General features: G+C 45.9%; 1 protein-coding gene across 3 annotated transcripts in view; it reads left to right on the top strand.

Moving 5' to 3' along the window:
• The first annotated feature begins 311 nt into the window (after positions 1 to 311).
• The window catches only part of RNF152 (ring finger protein 152), a 65,527-nt gene continuing 50,864 nt past the window's right edge, over positions 312 to 14,974 (top strand). Inside the window, exon 1 of one of the 3 annotated variants that reach the window (XM_040353582.1) lies at positions 312 to 619. The gene's annotated coding sequence lies outside the window, so the exon portion shown is untranslated. The other 2 variants (XM_040353583.1, XM_040353584.1) reach the window with 2 other exon arrangements.

The raw sequence follows: 14,974 nt of genomic DNA, 5'->3' as shown, positions 1-14,974 counted from the left end.
TGTAGTGCGTCTCTGCAAAATGTACTAAAAAGCGCATAGGTGTGCAAAGGTTAGCGTTGTTTCGTTTTTCTCATATGTCTTATCTCATATGGTTTTTAGGACTCTCATTTTTTTTATGGAATTTTTTCTTCTTCTTGTAACATGTCAGGAGCTGTAGTTGCTGGAGGGTGTAGTATAATGACCAGATGTAGCTAATAAAGTACCCTGTGAGTAGCTACAATATATCTGCTGCTGTGTACATACAGAACAGGCACACAAGGTTACATATGCATGACGTTTCTACAAGAATTCTTTTTTCTGGCTGTGTTTTGGGTGTGGTTGACGAATGCATTGAAGATTCCACCCACTTGTAGAAAAGAAGTCTTTATGTAAACTAGGTCATCGCATAGAGAGGATCGCTTGTCGGAAAGGTAACCTCCATCTACTTGTGTGTACGGAGCCTGGAGCTGGCAGAAGTTCAGAAGAGGGGGGGAAATCAAGCAACACCCCTTCCTCTCTCCCTAATCTGGATGGTGGAGAAGAAGGGATCAGCCCAGACACAAACAATCGGCTGCGAGCTGTCAGTGCGAGGAGTCCTGTCCAGCGGTGGGGAGCAGCAGGAGCACCCCCTCGCGATCAGGTGAGTGCCTTCTACTCCACATGTCAAGCAGACCTGCCATGGCACGATCGCCTCCCACACCGTGCCCAGGAAAGACCAGCAGACCGGTGATTTGTATGTCACAAGCCTTGGGACTTGAAGCTCGTTACCTTTTTTTTTTTGGCTGCCAACACGACCCTGTCTTGGGATTTGCAGCTGATTGTCTAACAGGCACTAATGGATATTTCCCCGCAGAGACTTGTAAGTCATTGGCATCCAGCAGCTGGCACCTTGTCACCTTGCAGGGACTGGCAGCCAGTTGCTTTCTATAGACTAGGACTTGCACCTCTGCTCTTTGCAGTAAAAAAAAAGCAGATGTGATGTGTGCTGTTGTGTTCTTTTTCTCCCCCTTGTATACAAATGATCACACTGTTACCCATCCAGGATCATCATGAGAATATAACACAAGTGGAGATTTCTCCTAATTTTCTCCCCCTTGTATACAAATGATCACACTGTTATCATCATAAGAATATAACACAAGTGGAGATTTCTCCTAATCATGCTGATCCCCCTCCTCCTGCATTGTCACTACTAGGTTATCATGGGCTCCTCTATTACATGCTGTTCAGATTGCCTGTCCCTTGGGCTGTCTGCCTGCTATACAATGCTACCTCTGCAGCAGAATCCTGAATGGGCTCCCTATGTGCTTCTCTGTATTCTACTCCAGGAAATCCGTCTCCCATCCATAACACAATATGTGTGCTTTGTTTAAGTCAGTCAGGTTGCTAATGGGCAGAGCTGGACATGGCTTTTTTTTTTTTAAAGGGGGCTGGGTTGTATAGGAAGAGTCCTTCACTTTGTGAAAGAGGGTGACTAGTAGGGAGGATGTTATGATTGGGTTTGCTGTCTGATTGCCCTTTGCAAGCAGAACAAAGCCCTGTTATTGCTTCCTGCTTGTCACCTCCTGCCTGCACAAGCCCTGAAACGCTAGCAGCTGATATCATCATGCAGGAGCTGGGGAACGCAAGCAGGTACTGACCATGCCTAGGCAGACAGACCCTTTATCTAGATCAGCATCTTGCATGCCTACATTGCTGCTGCACCAAGATGGGATCATTTGGTTGGGTTTGTTAGAAACAAAGGAACCTCAGTGGTGGATAAGGCTCAGAGCCTTGTGTGTGTTTCCTTATGAGGCTGGATGTTATAAGTAAAACCTAGGCGAGAGAGAGTGTATGCATGATCTCATAGTGTAAGAATGTGGGATTTGGCTGGGGAAATTGGAAAAAGGCACTCTGGTGCTGTACACATCTGGAATACATCAGCGTTCCTGCATGCAACGGATGAGATTATCTGTGCATTTTCTAGCTGCTGCATACGGAGGTGTGTAGGAATAGCGCAGAAATTGAGTTAACACGCTTTTTATTGCGTTGCCTTAAGTTGGATCAGCTGGGCAACCCGTACATGGTAGCCCAGGTTTTCAAATGGGCACATCTGATTCCATCTACAGCGGGCACAAGCCTCCTTTGCCAAGGCAGACAGCTTTGGTATAGAGTGGAATTGGTTCTCCATGGCAGATACTCCTATAGACTGTGCTAAAACTGCAGTCTAATAACTACTGTTTGGTTGTTTTTTGTTGTTGTTGTTTTTTGTTGTTGTTGTTTTTTTATCAATTGGTAATAAAATTTATGATTGTTTTAAATGCCATGAATCTAAGTGGCTATAAAGTCAAGTATCAATCTTTGCAATATTCCTAGCCTTTGTGAGGAAAAAACAAAACAACAATAACAATAACAACAACAACAACAACAAAAACAAATAAAAAATAATGCTTGTTCCTTTTTTTTTTTTTTGTTTACAAACTTTTATTAAAGAAATCGATGGTGATACAAATAATGCAGATACAAAATGAGGGTTAACTCATATGAGAAATCAGAACGAGTAGACAAACCAGTATATCGCATAAAGGTTTCAAATATTATCCATATTAGCAGACAAGTTGAAGGACAGAAAAACAGTGTTAAAGGCTGAAATCAAACCATATCAAATAAAATATGACAAACGAGGGGAGTCTAGACTGGGTTAAAGAATAGGGGGGAATGCTCAATCCAGGGAGACCATTTATTATTAAATGAAATTCATTGAGTTGCAGGTCACGCCGTGTCAAGTGTTTTTTTATAAACAAATAAACAGTTTGTGATACTTCCAATAATCTGAGTAGGTTAAGCTGCCACGGAGAATCGCTTCAATCAAAAATGAACTATTGTTCTCTTGGATTGAACTTCTTTTGTGTCGCCGTCGAAAAGCGCCGAACGCCAAACATGTATTTGCGGGCGGATCGTTGGCTGCCGTCGACGTACAGGTCTGCTTAATTGACATAAGGGATTATTTATTTGCTGCTGGCTCGCGAAATGGGATGTAGAAATGTGCAATTAATTTTGCTAAGTCAGCTGCAGAGACGCTCTTATGCGATATAAGCAGCCCGTTCTGATTTTAGGCCAGTCCAAAAAAAATAAACCAAGGCAAAGCTGGATTATTTATGCTTTTTCATTATGTATGCATCTGAGCAGTTACAGGTCCCCTCGTTTGGGAAGGCCGGTGTGCACTTCTTGAAAAGCTGCTAGGACGTGTAGTGCAAGGATAAGATCGGATTATGTCACATACAAAAAGGAGAAGTTCTATTAAAGGAAGTTTCTACGCAGATAAAGATGAAGGCCATCATTGCTGACCTTCTGAAAATGCAGCTGCCTGGCTGTTGTGGCTTCAGTACTCCCTGACTGGGGAGGTCAGAACTCCTGATCTGTACACTTGTTCAGGATCAGTGACAGTTTGGAAATCATTGGCATGACGCCAGATATTTTTTTTTTTGTTGTTGCCATATATTATCCTAGTACACATTTTCATTAAATACCAATGACTCAGCTATTGTTATTAGATTGCTGATTTTGCTTTTATCTCGCGTGCATGTATTGTCCATTGTATGCTAGGGCACACTAGACGCTCCTAAGGCACTCTAATATGCCAACACAGGGGTGGATTTGGGGTCCATGCACACTAGGAGCAGAAAAAGCTGCATAAAAAGGTTTAGTAGCTCGTATTGCACAAGAGTTTAGGAGAGTTTATGGGCATTGGCTTTTTTTTTTTCAAAAACATTCCCCTCTGCTCAATTTCTCAATGTACACTCTAAAATGCTGGATGCTCCGAAACACCATGTTTAGGTGTATGTGTATGTATGTATGTATGTATGTGTATGTATGTGTGTGTATGTATGTATGTATATATATATATATATATATATATATATATATATATACATACATATATATATATATATATATATATATATATATATATATATATATATATATATATATATATATATTAGTATGTATGTGATTATGAGCATTTGGGACTTTTTCTGCCTGAAAACTCTTTAAAAATGCATTTGCGGTGATGTGTGTTTTTTTTTTTTTTTTTTTGCCTCTGAACTTTCCTCTTGAAGCATGCCTCTAATCTAAACGCCCTAATGTGTATGGATGCATATGATAACATTGAGCTGTTTGTACAGGAGAACAAAAATGCATAACTCCTGTAGAAGCAATGTTTTTATAAGCCCAGTGTGCCCTCACTAAGGCAAATAGACTGTGCAGTTGTACTCCCTTTCCTCCGAGCTGAGTGAAGGTAGCGAAGCTTTGCTGAGCTCCATCAACGAATCATGTGCCGCAAAAATGCCAATTATTTTACTTACCTTGGGCCTGATTGTGTGTTCTATACAAAGTGAAGCCTCACCGTATCCGGTAAAGTCTGGGCAAATAAGTTGCCTTTAGTGAATCTACCCCACTGACTTCAAGCTGGTGCTTTCCCCGTCCTCTCCTCCTGTGCATCCTGACTGGCTTAACAGTGTGATGGGTGGCCTTATTGACCATTCCGGTATTAGAGACTAAAAAAGATGGGGCCACTGATTTCCTAATCAAAGTGGGCTTTGAATGTTAGATTGTCATTGTTGGCTTCCAGGATACTCTAGATCAGTGGTCATCAACCCTGTCCTCAGGGCCCACTAACAGGCCAGGTTTGCAAGATAACTGAAATACATCACAGGTAATATCCTTTGCTGCTCAGTGATTTCAGTATTCTTGTCTGCATCTCCCCAAGGTAATGCATAAAACCTGGCCTGTTAGTGGGCCTTGAGGACAGGGATGATGACCACTGCTCTAGAACAAGGTGTCTCAATCTGGTGGCCCTCCAGCTGTTGCAAAACTACAAGTCCCATGAGGCATTGCAAGGCTGACAGTTACAAGTATGACTCGCACAGGCATGATGGGACTTGTAGTTTCCCAGCAGCTGAAGGGCCACCAGTTTGAGACCCCTGCTCTATAACTTGATACTGTGTGCAGGCACATGCCCACTATAGCTTCCATCTAGCAGATAGTTTTATTCCGCTAAGTGTTTACTTTTAAACCCAACAACAGGAATAATAAAAAAAAAATGCTTAGTATCTTTAGAGGGGGCAGAATCCTGAGAAGCGTCCAGCAGGGCCCCCTCTAGCGGTGCGATGGTTCCCCTGCAGCCTCCTCTCCAAGATACTCCTGGCAACGGTTGCATGCTCGCTTCCCACCATTTACAATACAGGGTCATAGTCCTGTATTGTTAAGTAATGACACTAAGGGACTGCCTGCAGATCGGAGCTTCAGGGAGAAGGGGACAGTGCTGGAGACTCCAGGAGTTGCAAAAAGGAAATCCTGCCTTTTCCTGTACTCCTTGGATATAACCTTTGCAGTGCAGGGGCTCCCCACTGCAAGGATAGGTTTCTTCTAATAATAGTTGGACTTTAAAGTAAACCATTCATGAGAGGCTCATAGGGCTGCCAATGAAAATCATAGTAATTTGACTGGTGTGCCCACCCACTACCTTCCATGTTTTGAGCCACTGACCAGCAACAAACATTCCTTTTCTGTGTTCGTGACTCGGCAAGAGGGTCGGCATAATGGCCAAGAAACTAGCAAGGAAAGGCCATCAAGGTCCGTCTCCAATTCGTTTTGGTGGTTTCCTTTCAGAATGCAAGTGGAATAATCTGTAATTAAACTTGGTAACTAGATTTCCCAAGGATCTTGTGTAGAGATCCCCAAAGCATTCAATGGTGGCAGCTTCTGAGGGCATAGGAGGTTTTTTTTTCCCATGCCCACCATGTACAATGTGCAGTTCCATGGCTTGTACACCGTCAAGATCACTTTACAGCTAGCTAGGTATGTGATATACTCTACATATTGGCTTTTCACTCAAAGTACAAGATTGGGATAAATTACTAAATATCATCATTGATTACTGGAACATGCCTCGATTAATATCAATGACACAGTTTTTAAATCGGGTGCTTGGGAAAGTGAGTATGAAGCGTTGGAACCATCTGTAGTGTGTGTGTGTTTTTTTTTTTTTTTAATTTGTTTGATTTTATTGTTATTCAATAGTATGGCAATATTGCATTTAAACAATCTAATAATTGGTTTGGCAGCTTCTACACAGCAAAGGGCTTACACCAGGGGTCAAGCCCTGGGGAAAAAAGTGTGGGAACTCCCACCCAAGATCCACTCCCCCCCCCCCCCCCACCAAAAAAAAAAAAAAAAATTATACGCTCATATGCATATATATTTCACACCCCTTTACATTACACAGCACCCTGCATCACTGGACCCCTTTACATTACACAGCACCCTGCATCACTGGACCCCTTTACATTACACAACACCCTGCATCACTGGACCCATTTACATTACACAGCACCCTGCATCGCTGGATCCCTTTACATTACACAGCACCCTGCATCACTGGATCCCTTTACATTACACAGCACCCTGCATCACTGGACCCCTTTACATTACACAGCACCCTGCATCACTGGATCCCTTTACATTACACAGCACCATGCATCATTGGACCCCTTTACATTACACAGCACCCTGCATCACTGGGCCCCCTTACATTACACAGCACCCTGCATCACTGGACCCCTTTTACATTACACTGCACCCTGCACCCCTTTACATTACACAGCACCCTGTATCACTGGACCCCCTTATATGTCAGAGAGAGAGGGGTGTCAGAGAGAGCTCAGGGGGGAGAGAGAGGGGGGGGGGGTCAGAGAGAGGGAGCAGGGTCTGGTCGGTGAACATGCTCTCTTACTTGGATTGGTTCCCAAGGGCTGGCTCAGTGTGGATGCTTGTTTTTAATCCTCCCGCCCACCTCCCCTTCTTCACAGACGGGCACACAGGAGGGACGGGACTCGGGCGCGTGTGAAGCACTGAAGCTACTTGGGAGATTGGATGGACCACACAGGGGGGGCGAGACTTGGGAGAAGTCGGAGAGCGGAGAGGGGGGGATTGCTGGAAGTACACATAGAAGAGCGCCCTGCTGGAGGGGTGCCGGGTGATTTCTGGAAACATGAAAGAGACGCGCGGGGGGACGCTCTGCTCTTTCATGTTTCCAGAAATCGCACTGCGCCGCCGCCTGACACTGTCTGACACAACTCTTTTGCTCGAGTCCTGCAACGGGAACGGCGTCCCTGCTGTAAAAATAGTGCAGGGACGCCGTCCCCACGCGTTCCCGCAGGACTTGAGCCCTGGCTTACACGGTGAGATGAAGTTGTGTTATAGAGCAGTGTTTCTCAACTTCAGTTCTCAAGGCGCCCCAACAGGCCATGTTTTCAGGCTTTCCATTATTTTGCACAGGTGAGTTAATCGGTTTCACTGCCTTAGTAATTACCACAGCTGTTTCATCTGAGGGAAATCCTGAAAACACGACCTGTTGGTGCGCCTTGAGGACTGGAGTTGAGAAGTAACATTTAGAATTATAGTCACACACCATCACATAAGTTCAAATTCAAGTTTATTTCAATGCTAGATTATTCCCAAAGCCAATGCATTTTGGGGGCTGTAGCCTGACTCTCCCCCAACCCCTCATCTGGGCTAAAAGAATGCAAGAAATACACAGTGCATGTGTTCTCAGAGACTGGTATATATTTGGATTGTGTTGGGAATTAACACGGCACCCGTCAGCAGCTGGTTAAAGCCGCCTTGAACCAGTAAATCAGGTGGCATGCACCATGAGACGTAGGGTGTGCCTGAAACGGTTAATGCATGGCATGCGTAGTTTGTTTAGACTGTCAGCTGTTTTGTGTAAACATTAAGCTTGGTACTTTGGAAATTATTTCTACAGAAAACTGTCGGTACATGTTGTGCTGTCTGAGCATTACTTAGGGTAATTGGAACTTTATAGTTTTTTTTATTTATTTTTTCCTAAGACTTATCAGTTCTACTTGGATTGAGAAGAAGGGGGTTAACCCACCAACGCTTGTCCTGAAAATTTAACTGTTGGTGCAAATAAATGTATCGCGGACAAAACTGTGTTCTGTTTGAGCACAATGCTATTTTAAGAATACATGAAGTTCCATTGACTGCAAGCCGCAGAGCAACTTACTGACATGTACAACTGCTGATTCTGTTGGTGGATGTTCTTGGATTCCGTTCTCAGGGGAGTCCTTCTGTAAAGATTGACATCTCTAGCCCCAGACACGAACCTAAGAATATCTTCGGTCCGATGATGGCAATGCAGAGCCTAATAAAACCCTCTTTCCAAATGTCACTTTGGATATATCCATGTGCCTGGCTTTTTTTGTTCTTTACAATCACTGTGCAGAGCCTAATAAAATAATGTAGTGGTTCTAAAGGCAGAAGGTTTTTTTACCCTAATGCATTCGCTGCATCAATGTCCACGAGAGCAGTGACCCTAACGGCTCTGTTACTCCTCATTGGCTCAAAGACAGCAATGGAAGCCATTGGCTTCCACTGCTGTCAATCAGAGCCAGTGAAAAGGGGGCGGGGCAAAATGGCGCTCATAACAAGCCACTTGCTGTACGGGGGAGGAGCCAGGAGCACCAGCGGGGGATCCCAGAAGAGTAGGAGCGGGGATGCTCTATTATTACTTTACTTTTGCAAAGAACAAGTATAACATGTTTGTTACTTGCAGCGCCATATCACAAAAAATTGCCTAGTCAGGAAGGGGGTAAAACCATCCGGGGCTGAAGTGGGTAAAGGGGGAAAAAAATAAGGGGGTTTTACAATCGCCTAAGAGGGTAATAAAATGCATTTTAATTGACTGTGTAAATGAGTGTTACAAAATAAGGATGTTAAAAGGTCAGTCCACACCAGAGTGATATTTTATTTATAGGTAGAGGGCTCAGTTAGCCTCTGGCTTATGTTTTAGGTAGAGCCGCACTACCTTTCATGGTTCTCCAATCTCTTCCTGACCAGGTGGGCTTTTTTGGTGCTCCCTCCCACCCTTTGTGTATTCCAACTCACCCCCCCTTTTTTTTTTTGATTCTCGAAAACCAACATGGAAAGCACACTCATCAACTCACATGCAGATATCTTACCAATAGCGTTCCCGAGAGATCTAAGTTGGTTAAACTCTCTCTCCAGCATCTATCTAAAAGTTTTGGATGGGTTGTGGCTAAACCCACCTAGTTTTGGATAGTGTGAGGAAGGGACAGAACATCTGTGGTGATTTAAATGTTGTATGTGTCCCCATTTTCTGTGTTGAATGACATCCATTTAACAGTCAGAAAACAAGGCATTTAACTTATAAGTGCTATCCAGAACCGAAAAATTAAGTCTTGGCTGGATTTGGGCTTTGAAATACCGTATATACTCGAGTATAAGCCGAGGTACCTAGTTTTTACCACAAAAAAACTGGGAAAACCTATTGACTCGAGTATTAGGCTGGGTTCACACTACGATTTTCCCGTCCGTCAGCCGCATACGATTTATATGAAAAAACGTATGCGGCTGAAACGGACGTAAACGTATGGAACCGCACATATGTGCGTTTTTCATTGACATTAATGTTAAAAAAAAACGTATGCGTTTGCCATACTGTTTCAAAAACGGCCGCAAAACCGTGGTTGAACACGGTTTTGCGTACGTTTAAAAAAACGTTTTGCCAGGAAATCGTACGCACCCGGATGCATCTGAGTGATTTGCAATGCATTGTCTATGTATGCGTTTTCCCGTACGGGCCCGTACGTTTTCAATACTGAAAACGTATGCGGCTGACGGACGGGAAAATCGTAGTGTGAACCCAGCCTAAGCCTAGGGTGAGAATGCAGCAGCTACTGTAAGCGGAAAAGAAGGTCAACAATGCCCATTTGCATGCCTCACCAGGGCCGGACTGGGAATAAAAACCAGCCCTGGAAAAAATTTCATACCAGCCCCACAGCATTATTATACCAGCGTAAAAGCATAGCGTCATTATTTTCTTGTTCATGAAAGGAAAAAACATACATTTTAAAGCACATTTGAAGAGCGTATTATATATAGATACGAACTATATGAAATCACATAGGAGAATTTGTAAATATAATTATATATATATATATATATATATATATATATATATATATATATATATATATATATATATATATATATATATATATATATATATATATATATATATATATATATATATATATTATATTTACAAATTCCAGTTAAAAGTTGTCAATCATCAAGGGGGACCCCAGGAACTCAGAACGTGGGGGGGGGGGGGGGGGACCACCTTCCGCAGAAAGAATACACTAAGGTAAGGGGGGTGGGTTACTGATATATAGTTGGGAAACCTTTATATCAGTGCCCCCTTACATTATCGTATTTACTTCCCCCCCCTTACATCAGTGACCCCTCTCAGACTGGCCTAGCGGTGCTGTCACTGACCTCCTCTCAGGTGCACCATGCAGGGCTCAGTCAATCGGCTCCAGCTCGTGGCTCTGGTTTTATCCTATAGTCTGTGCCCACCATATGCAGCCTCGCTGTGCCCACCCTTGCAGCCTCGCTGTGCCATTCAAATGCAGCCTCACTGTGCCAATCAAATGCAGCTTTACTGTGTCCATGAATGCAGTCTTGCTGTGCCCATGAATGCAGCCTCACTGTGCCCATAATTGCAGCCCCTCCTATGCCCCATGTCCCAGTATGCAGTCCCTGTCTGTGGGAAGGTGTGTTTTTGATGCTCGGTACGGTACCTTCCATGCCAGCAGGATATCCATGATCGCCATCAGCAGGCAGGGTCTGTTCTCGTTTTGGATGGGGACAGTGCTCCTTCCAGAGGATCTGTTTGCTGTGAGATGGAGTGGTCCCTGGCCACCTGCACCTTCAGCCGTCCTCATTTCCTGCCCCCAGTCAGCCTGTCCTCTGGTCCTGGGAATGTGAGAGCACTGGGTGGGAGCTGGAGAGCACTTCCGGGGTTGGAGAGCACATGGGTGGGGGCAAAGAGCAGGGGGGATTGGAGATCACACAGGTGGGGAGTGGAGAGCGCTGGGGGGGGGCTTAAGAGCACTGAGGGGAGCCAAAAAGAACAGGGATGGAAACCACGGGAGGCTGAGAGGGGGGCTGCAGAGCACTAAGGGGGCTAAGAGTGTGGAGGTAAAGAGCACTGGGGGGCAGAAAGAACAGGGGTTGAGAGCACGGGGGGTGGAGAGTACAAAGATCAGGGGGGAATGGAGAGCACTGGGGAGTGGAGAGCAATGGGGGAGCTTGAGAGCACCAGTGGGGGCCAGAAAAAACAGGGGTGGAAAGTACGGGGGGCTGGAGCGCACTATGGGGGGCGGAGAGCACTGGCGAGGTTGGAGAGAACATGGGTGGGGACATAATGCAGGGGGATCGGAGTCGACTGGCGGGGTTGGAGAGCACATGGGTGGGGGCAAAATGCAGGGGGGAGTGGAGAGTACAGGGGTGGGGAGCAGAGAGACAAAAAGAACAGGGGTGGAGAGCGATGGGTGGAGCTTGAGAGCACTGGGGGGCAGAAAGAACAGGGATGGGGAGCACTGGGGGGGCAGGGGTGGAGACCATGGGGGGGGTATGGGGTTGGAGAGCACTGGGGGGAGGGGGGTGGAGAGCACTGGGGGGGCAGGGAACAGGGGTGGAGAGCACTGGGGGGAAGGGGGGTGGAGAGCACTGGGGGGCAGGGAGCAGGGTTGGAGAGCACTGGGGGGTACGGGGGTGGAGAGCACTGGGGGGGGGGAGAGCACTGGGGGGGACAGGGTGGAGAGCACTGGGATGGTGGCTGAAGGATGGGGAGAGCTGGAGAGCAGGGGGGGGGGCAGAAAGAACAGGGGTGGAGAGCACTGGAGGGGGACAGGGGTGGTGAGAACTGTGGGGGGGCTAGAGAGTGTGGTGGGAGAGGAGAACACTGGGGGGGGAGTTCAAGCATAGCTGGATAGGAGGAGAAGCAAGGTGGCTGCATATAGAGGAACTGTGTCTGCTGAGAAATGCCTATCACGGACGTGTTCTCATCCTCGGACTCAGTTTCCCAGCAGACACTGTGTTCAGTGTTCCGCCGATCACAGAAGTCCTTTCATCCTCGGACTATAGGACGTCCATGATTGGCGGAACACTGAATATAGTGTCTGCTGGGAAACTTGAGTCCGAGGATGAGAACACATCAGACTATGTCTGCTGAGAAATGCCCATCACGGAGGGCTGAAAAACTCAACTTATACTCGAGTATATATGGTATATCATTCATATAATCATGTACATAAATTTGAAAGGAAAACATGCTTTGCAAAGTACAGTAACTCAGAACTTGGGGTGTGGACTTGAAAGTGAATACTACTATAATCTGCTCCAGGGACGTGCAGTCAGGTGAGGCAGGGCCTCACCTGCCATGAACGTAAAAAAAATTGAGGGTCATAGCTCAGTGATCTGGGGTCACAAAGGGCTGCCGGCCCTTTAGCCGAGGATCCCCGCGGCGCATTGCGGGGGGAATCTCTCCTAAACCTGTAAGGTTCAGGAGATATTCTTTATACCTACAGGTAAGCCTTACTATAGGCTTATTTGTAGGTTAAAGTGGTACCACTTTAAGTAATCTCTCCTCAAAGCATGGCTCCACCCCAGGTCCTATCAGGGAACTCTAAATTAACCTGTGCACTGCAATGCAAGCCATCCCTGCTGATCAATATTGTGTATTTTGGCTTCCATATGCTCATTCCTCATGTCCTATATCTTAGACTGTTTACTTGGCTTGTTCTTGACTGTCCTCATCTGCTTCATACCCCAACCTTTGGCTTGTTCTTTGATCATCTCTTTCTGCTTGTTGCCCTGAACTTTTAGCTATCTCCTGACTATCCGTGCTGTTCCAAGCTGCTGTTGCCTTTCTCCTCTCTCTCCTGTAGCTTACTGTCAGCGTGTGCTGAGAGACCCCGGGGGCCACGACCTGGAGCCAGTTGCAGCGCAGTCCATCCTCACCACTGGAGGCTCTGGTGGAAACCTTCTGGATCTTAGATTTCGCGACCTGGGGAATCTATGCTCTAGCTCCCAGTGGAATCCGTGTTGGTGCTTCAGTGGACCTGCCTTCCTGAACCTCCCAGAGTTCCATCCGCAGTAGTCAGTCGTAGGATCCACTACCTTAGCGGTGCACTCCTGATTCCAACAGTGTCCATCTGTCAATTGGACTCGAGTAACCTGACACCAGAGTTGCTATCAGGATCCCACAATATGCCACAGCAGGTTTGCCGTAGATGATGACCAGAACGCCGGGACACAACCCGATGCTATCGTAACCAGCTTTGAACACACTCTGAGCCCTGGAGCGGACGTGACTTTGGGACGTGTCAGGTGACGTGTTTTAAAGCTTCTGATTTTTTTTTTTTATGGACCTGATTGGCCTGCATGTGTCAGCCTTGTATAGGCTGACCAGTATCCAAGCCAAGTTAACACTATGCACAAATATATACGATTACAAGCCTGGTGTTAAAGAGACTATTACAAAACGATCAAACTAAAATATCATTGCAGTAACACTATTTGCTGATTCAAAACAGTGTTATTGCAATTAGATTTTAGTGTTAACTCGGCTTTGCTCCAGGTCAGCCTATATAAGACTGACCCACACACCAGCTAATCAGGTCTATAAAAAAGCGGAAGCTTTGAAACGCGTCACCTGGCACGTCCTGATGTCACGTCTGGTCTGGGGGTCCGAGTGTGTTTCAAGCTGGTTATGATACTGTCGGGCCGAGTTCCGGCTTTCTGGCTGTCATCTACCCAGCTGGGAGAACAGCGAACCTGCTGTGACACATTGAGACCCTGACAGTGACTCCAGATCTTTTTATACATGCCTGTTGATGGACTGGCCATTGGGACTACAGCGAGTTTCCCAGTGGGCCGATGGCTCAGTGGGCCTGCTTCAGTGACAGCAGACCGCCACCCCCCTCCGCTCCTCTGTCTCTCCCTTCCCGCAGGGCTCACCTGGGGAGAACAGAGAAGCAGGGGGGACGACAGAGGAGCATGCCTAATCTTGTCCCATAAGGGGGGGCACCAAACTGATTCTTTGCCCCAGGTGAAATAATGTCTAGCTTCCCCACTGGTACTGTCTATAAGAGTACCAGCCATTCTACTCTAATAAAGTAGAATGGCTAGTGAAGGGGAAGAGGGGGCTTGGGTGGTGGGGGGGGGGTGCGGGAGTTGTCTGGCCGCCATGGGAGAGACCTGTCAAAGTGGGCCAGTCTGGATGAAGTCCAGGGCCAGATTTTTGTCCCAGTCCAGCCCTGCTGTTGATCTTTATTTGTATTGTCACGTGAGTAGCCATTTGGCTGTTTTAATGAAGCCCTTTATGGTTATACTGCTACACTTGGATTGGCGCACCTTTTTTGCTCTCACATTGGTACACAACTTATGACTGTTATCCTCAGCTCTGCATCTTCTCTGTGTACTTTGTGAAGGGGGCGAGGGTGTATTCCTTCCCTTCAATCAAAGCTCCCCTTACTGAGATCTAAATTGTGAGATTTCAGATCTTTGCCCACTGCTGCTGGAGCTGAGCAAGAATCCTTTCATCTGTGTTTTTTTTTTTTTTTTTAGAATGGTCTACAGAAGAAATGGCTGTAGATAAACAGCTTCAACTTATGTAGGAGGATTTGTTTCATTTTTGTGTATTGCCTGAAGCTAGTCACTGCATTGGATATATGTGAGGGTTTCCAACCACTCTAAGAAGAATAGGTTGTTCACTTCATTTTTGTGATCTATATTCCTTTTTTTTATTTTTTTTTACTTTTTTTGTAAATATACCCATATTGTTTGTTTATGGGAATGTTTGACCATTCTTCCAGAAGCGCATTTGTGAGGTCAGGCACTGATGTTGAACGAGAAGCCCTGGCTCAGTCTCCACTCTAATTCATCCTAAAGGTGTTCTAATGGGTTGAGGCCAGGACTCTGTGCAGACCATCAGGTTTCTCCACCCCAAACTCCCTAATCCATGTCTCTATGGACCTTGTTTTGTGCACTGGTGCGCAGTCATGTTGGAACAGGAAGGGGCCATCCCACAAACTGTTCCCACAAAGTTGGGAGCATGACATTG

The sequence above is a fragment of the Rana temporaria genome, chromosome 5 (genome assembly GCF_905171775.1).
Source record: "Rana temporaria chromosome 5, aRanTem1.1, whole genome shotgun sequence".
NCBI classification, from domain to species: Eukaryota; Metazoa; Chordata; class Amphibia; order Anura; family Ranidae; genus Rana; species Rana temporaria.
The sequence above is the reverse complement of the archived record's forward strand: the minus strand, read 5'-3'. Positions and strand labels throughout refer to the sequence as shown.